Source organism: Danio rerio, chromosome 17 (genome assembly GCF_052040795.2).
Source record: "Danio rerio strain M-AB ecotype USA chromosome 17, GRCz13ab, whole genome shotgun sequence".
Classification (NCBI taxonomy): Eukaryota; Metazoa; Chordata; class Actinopteri; order Cypriniformes; family Danionidae; genus Danio; species Danio rerio.
In genome coordinates, this window is record NC_141037.1 from 30,001 (window position 1) to 37,500 (window position 7,500).

Here is a 7,500-nt window from a genome sequence, read left to right on the forward strand (position 1 = left end):
GCGCACACCGAGACTATAAAAAGACATTATCAATGGAGCGCAGATATTACGAGTGACTATGGCAACATCTTAAAAAAAGAGATCAGCATTTCTTTCTCCAGCTGAATTTAATCTGCTCATGCAAAGTTATAGCAAATATGAGTGTATATATTTAAAAAGAAGCAGCCATCAGTGAAACAGACAGTTAGCGTGAGAAAACAGCTGCTCAAGTTAATGCGTAAATTTTAATTTTAAGTATTTAAACATTTTAAGTATAATAAAATAAGTAATGTAATGCTTGACGTTTATACTTTTTTTCTAAACTTTTTACACTTTTATCAGTTTTAAAAGATTTAACAGTGCACTTGTGTGTCTGCCTTTTTATTGATCAAGTGATAGAGGTTGATATAACATTATGAAGGTAAGCAGTGCTAAAATAATTTAGACAGAATAATAATCCCATTAATCTAGTAAAACCTGCTCCGGACCAGGTTAGATTCACAGAGTAAGTTACCACGGTAACTGACTCTGAGTTAAAGTTACCTCTCTTTCAGAAAGAGGCTTGACTTACCCTGCTTTCTCCAGTTTAACAAACCTGCCATTTTGAAACGGAAAACACAGAGTTTCTCTCATTTCAGGGTTAAACTACTCTGAGTTTTAACATAACCTGCTTTCTGAAACAGGCCCCTGATCACCTGTGTGTGTGTGTGTGTGTGTGTGTGAGTAGGGTTAGCTAAGCAAATGACTCATTATTATTCGTGATTTTGCACCAATCACGTTTGTTCTCTGTTGAGTGTGCTTTAGGTCAGTTTTAATCCCTTATATCTCAGATGTCTTTTAATATTTTGTTTTCATTTCTTCAGCATTTCAATCTGTATATTATGTAGAAAAAGTGTTGAATAAAAAAAAATTGTCATTACAGATAAAAAAAATATTTTTATAGGTTACCATCAATGAGGAGTAGAGCTGATTTAGTGGGGGTCCCTCACAATCGCCTCAGAGTTCAAGCTGTATATCAACTATCTTAATACTAATTGATTTAAGGCAATCACTTGCAACTACAAGTTAAATGACAAATCTTATAATTAAGTCAACAATAATATTAAATTCCACACCATAATCATATGAAATGACTTGCATGATTTAATAATTGGTGAATCTCAAGCAGTTGAATTTGACAATTGCATGCATTAACATGTAGACTTGATTATCTAACATCTGTAGTTATAGAAGGATAAAATATTTAAATTTAAATGAGATATTGCAAGATATATAAAATACAAACTAAAAAGTTCAACAATTCTATTTTTTTATATTATGTAATGTTCAAATATTATTATTGTAAAATTGTATTATGATGAAAAATCAACAATTAGATTAGTTAGACTTAATTAGAAAGAAAAAAAATAAATAAAAAGTATATAGATATATGATCATATAGATAAAGATTAAAGAAACTTAAGGAAATAAACTAAATAGATAAAGCAGATCTGAATTACACAAATTCTAACCTCTAGCATAATTATGCTATTAAACGTACAGAAATGTTGCTGACAATAGCTAAATATGCATTGCTTTAAAATGGAAAACAGACATTGATGTATCAATTGGACTGTGGATCTCAGAGGTTTGTAACTGTATACCATTGGAGAAGATCACATATTCTTTGAGAGGAAAGGATGAAGTATTTAAAAAGATTTGGAATCCATTTTTGAACTACATAAAAACAGTACCACTTGATTTGATTTGACAAAATGTTTTTGTTTCTACTGGCTTATACTGTATCTCCTTCTTTTTTATTTATTTATTTTAATTTTACTTGTTTATTTTATATATTGTGTATGTTTTAATTTAGTTTGTTTGCTTTTTGTTTTAATGTTCTGTATTGTTAATTCTTGAAAAAGCGAAATAAAAATATATAAACATGGAATTAAATGAGTAAATGCACAGTAAATGTTAGTGTAATCCATTTCTGCAGTTGTCTAATTTTTCACTGTTATTATACTGTTTGGTGTGAAAGTGCCTTACTAATAAATATTCCTACACTATGCCATTGAGGTGAAGTTAGTTTTATACGTGCACATTCATTTATCCAACTCGTGAAACGCTCCTGATATAGTTTACCATGGTGCTTTGAATATTAGTCTTGAAACTACACGTAAACATGGCCTCAAACCAACATCAGCAGCACTATTTACTTGACTGTGAACACTGCTGTTCTCTGATATTTACTGGCAGCTCATATAATTTCACTATTTAGAATTTGCAAAGAATGCTCTTCTGAAACTATATCATTAAGGAGAAAGTCTGAATGTGTGAATGTAAAAGCAGCTTTACCCCAATCGGCATGCGTTTGCTGACGTTCTGCTCAGTGCTGCTGTATTTCCATGTCAATGTTGGTCAGTTTATCCAGAGCAGTTTTAGCCATGATTGTGTTTCTTGAAACAAAATGAACTGAAAATGACATTTTGAATATTATACATTGTATTTTTAAAGGGTATTGAATATTTTGTAAGTAAAATCTCGAAATTGAATATGAATTATTGAATTTATAAGTATGAAAACGTGTTTGAAATATTTTTCGTTGAAATATTCACAGCTTAAATAAACAGCTATGTTAAATTTCAGGACCTAAAAATACAAACCCTGGAATTCAAGTCATTAAAATGCAAGAACTTGTTAATTCGATGTATTATTTTTTTTCAGTTTGTTATTCAATAAGCTATTATTCAATAATACGTTATTGGTATTAGACTGATAAGAACAGGTACTACGTTTTTTGGTCAAAACTCCAAGTCACCATAATGGAGTTACTGACACACGGAGAGGGGATACTTTGAGCCCAAACTAGTAGTGCAACAAACACACAGCCTATGGTTGACTTTGTAAGGACGATGTATGAATGGTATTGCGTTCTTTGTTCAGGGGTGAAGTATAGTAGAAGCATGGTGCACCTTTTAGTTACATCTGCCATATGGAGCCCTGACTTGTTGTTTTGATTTCAAACCATAGGTTGTGGTTTGGGGGCAGAAGGATCAAGAAAGCCTACCGGGACATCTTAATACCTGTTCCAACAGTCGTCAAAAGAACATTTTTCTATTATGTGAATGTCGGTTCAGAGTGAGGTCCTTGGGTAATTATCTTGAGAAAACAGACAGTCGAACTCTCCTCGGGTGGCCTGGGTAACCCTGCGGTGTTAACAAAAGGGTGCTTGGGGAGAGTTGGGTAAGTATACAGCACCCCTGAGTCCATTTGGACAGCATGCAGGGACGGTGGCCGGGGCTTACAGGCCTTAAATGTAGCCCAGTCTTCTATCGATGATTAGCATCATCCACACAACAGCACATTCCATCACATACATTTCTGAGAAATAATGTGTGTTTCTTTGAGAGAATTGTGTCTTAGAGAGGTTGCACAGGGAGTCAACAGCTGAATAAATCCATAGGTTTCCCTTCGTACAGACGACTACAATTGGCTACGAGACACTGATCAACCCCAGCAGGGCCGCCCCGGAGGAGAGTGTCTGGTGTTTAAAGATCCTGGGGTACATCACTGAAGATAGTGTCTCAAATTTCCATCCCTTTTATAGGTGATAAAATGAAAAACAGTCACAGAGGAGAAATCGGCATCCAGGACACAGAGTGATAAGATATAAATTAATAAAATGTTATATATATATATATATATAAATAAACAGAAAAACAGGAATAATTACCTTTATAGCTATACCTCTTATTTAGAATAGCACTTTTTATTTTAAAATAGGTTAATGTACCAAACTCTAACATATTTTTTAATTACAGGAAAAACCTGAGTTATGTCTGGAGACCAGATTGAGTTCAAAGCCTCTATCAGGCTTCCTTATGCATACCTTAAAGCGTTTCACCACGCGATTACCCTTAGAGAAGGGCAGTTAAAAGGTAGACCCGCAGTCCAGTTGCAGAGAATGTCGAATTATTTGGCCAACATGGTACGTCCAGCGGTCCCGACTGAGAGAACTGAGTTGGGATTGCTGGGCAACACCAAGAATTTGCTGCATACCGGACTGGGGATCCTCAAAGACCATTATGAAGAACACCTTGCTAAGGCTATTAGCCAAACTAAAAAATTGAATGAAGCCAGAGGGAGGGAAGCCTGGCAAGTAGCTATAAAGTGGGCCAGAAAAAAATCTTAAGATGCTCAAAAACAGTACCATCAGAGCAGCAACAGAGGAGGTGGAGAGTTTTTTGTAGGCCAGGGTGGGAGAGGAGGAAGGGGTGGGTCAGACCACCAGTGCTTCTCCCTCTCCCTCTCATTCCGAGATTTCTATTCCAGTGGGGGGACCGGACCGAGAGGAGGAGCCAGAAACCAACAATACGGTACACGAGTCGGACATTGAGTTTCTATAAATTCAGGAACCAGAAATTAAAATATTCTAAAATCACTCCGATAGCCACTAACACGAACAATCCTTCCCCACAGATCAGGAAGACGGAAAAAGGGAAGGCCACCCACAAATGCTCTATTTCCCATATCCCCAAAACAACGGCCCGGTAAAGGATCCTTCTTCTGAGGGGGTCCACTCTGGGGGGCACTCCTCAGGGGGTGTTTCTTCGAGTGGGACTCTCCGGAGGAGGGTCCCCACCGGAGAGAACTCAAAAAGGGATAAGATAGGAGCTGACTACCTGAGACCAAAATAACAGACATTTTTAGTTTGTACAATAAAAAGTTATTATTAAGATTCTAATCTATGGTATCTTTGTTCTCAGTTATTAAGGGACTCCCCTTCTTTTGTTAAAAGTTTAATATATTTTTTATTACATTGTATCCTTTGTTTATTAATATCCATGAATCAAGCCAGTTGGGCGTAGGGGTCCTTTACTTTTGCTAACTACATCTTGTACAGTCTTTTGATTTCTTTGGGGAATAGATGAGGAGGGAATTATAACACCTTTGTAGTTCCCAAATCTGAATACCCATCCAAATCAGTTCTAATGTAAAGAATACACGTGTAATACCTTTAATAACAAGTCCATTCTCATTACTAGTATATGGGACCAATTCCATTTCCCCACAAAAACAGAAACCGTTAATATCTTAATACGTGTAATAGAAGTTAACAGGAAGATTTGGGTCCAGATTTATAAAGAAACACATTATGATAGACAGTTAGGAAAGGACAGTTTCTAACCCTACTTATTTAGAACCCTTTCGATTGGAGATGAATGTTGAAATTTAGATTCTAAGTACAGATTTATTAGATTTTACAATACTCCTTTGCCCACCTCTGGGTTCTTCCCATATTTATTGTGGAGAGGAACCCAGAGGAAGGGGCGTGAACCTGAAGCCCAGAAAGGCTGGGGATACATGGCCCATACAGGCCTGGTATCCTTTGGTTCGTCGTTCCTAACGGTTTAAGGAATAAAATATTCATGCAAGAAATGACATGTAAATAGGGTAATTTACAAAAAATTATAGTTGACGCAAGAAATATATATACACATATATTTATCATTTTATCTACACCTATTTTATTTACTATATCATAACATTCATCATCATAATTTTAGATAAGTCAAGACTCAAGTTAAGCATCTCCTTCGATTTAACTTTTCTGGGAATTATTTCTCTGAATTTAAATCTTATGGATTAAATTTTAAAACTCGGTCTCTCCCTTATCTATGAACCGAATCCTAAGAATCTTCCTGGTCTGGTCCTCTCAATTGGAGGGAAATTACTAACCCTAACCCACAGAAAAAAAGAAACGGTCTATAACCTATAAGAATTTGGTCCTATACTTGATTTAGTCTCTATACCCATCTAAAAAACAAGTAGTAAGAAACCTACGGGTGTTTTCAAGTAGTTTCATCACAGAAAATTTTAGATTTCAATTTGAAGACCTCTTGGTGATCAAGTTTGAAAGTTTAAGTTTCTCCTCTTGCCCACCCCTGGGTCCTTTCACACATGGTCTGTGGGAAGGGACTCAGGGGACGGGGCGTGAACCTGAAGCCCAGAAAGGCTGGGGATGCGTGGCCCATACAGGTCTGGCATCCTTTGGTTCATTGTCCCGAGTAAACAATATTTTTAATTAAACATAATAATTTTTATTAACATTATTAGTGTTATTGTTTAGACAAGATAGTATATAATTATATCAGCAACAATTATTACCTTTAAATAAATTTTTTTATTATTATATCATTGTTACTACTTTATTATACATTACTATCCAGTACATTTCTTATTCTCATGACTAAAATAACATTCTTACCCATTTAAAATTTGGGTTTAATTAATATTCTATTCAATATTATCATTATTATGATAATATACCTTTAATTTTATCACTAGGATTAATATCTTATTATAGGCTGTTTATTATGATTATTACTAATTATCATTCATATTAGTAGTATTATTAGCATCTTCCATACTTTGTTAGCATTATTGTTATTACTAATCATCTCTTACTTCCTTAAGAGTTAATATATTAAGAATATCTTTATTACTGTTAATAATATTAATATTGCTATTATTATTATTATTTTATTATTTATATAGGTTTATTTTAAATAGATCAAAATAAGGGTTAGTGTTAGTGAAACTTGAACTTTAAGTTTAGAATAGTCAAACAGCCCAAAAGAAAATCTTTAACAACATAAAGGAAAAGTCACTTATAATATAAGGTTGAATAAACACCAACAGATATGACCAGAATCTCTCAGAACACTGCCAGAACAAATGCAGTCTTCCTCCAAAGTGACAAAATGAGCAGTTAACATTGATGTTAGACATTTTTTAAGATGGGTTTTAGTAGGATAACATTTGAATCATTAAACTGAATCTGTGAGCACTCAAACTACTAGAATAAGTAAATCATTTAACTGTTTGAGATGAATCTGAGCAATTGTAATATTAGAACGAGTGAATCATTGCTTATTGAACTGAATTTGTGAGCAATCAAACTACTGAAACGAGTGAATCATTGAACTGAATCTGTGAGCACTCAAACTACTAGAACAAGTTAATCATTGAACAAAGTCTGTGAGAAATCATACTAGAACAAGAGAATCATTGCACTGTTTTAACTGAATCTGTGAGCAATCAAACTACTAGAACGAGTGAATCATTTAACTGTTTGAACTGAATCTAAGCACACCAACTACTAAAACATTGAACAGATTTAAGTGAATTTGAGCACTACAAGTACTCGAACTAATGAATTATTGCTTATTGAACTAAATCTGAGCACTCAAACTACTAGATCGAGTGAATCATTGAACTGAATTTGAGCGATCAAACTATTAGAACGAGTGAATCATTGCTTATTGAATGGAATCTGTGAGCAATCAAACTACTGGAACGACTGAATCATTGAACTGAATCTGAGCAATCAAACTATTAGAAGAGTGTATCATTGCTTATTGAACTAAACTTGAGCAATCGAACTACTGGAACGACTGAATCATTGAACTGTTTGAACTAATAGAACATGTAAATCATTGACCAAAGTCTGTGAGAAATCATACAACAAGAGAATCA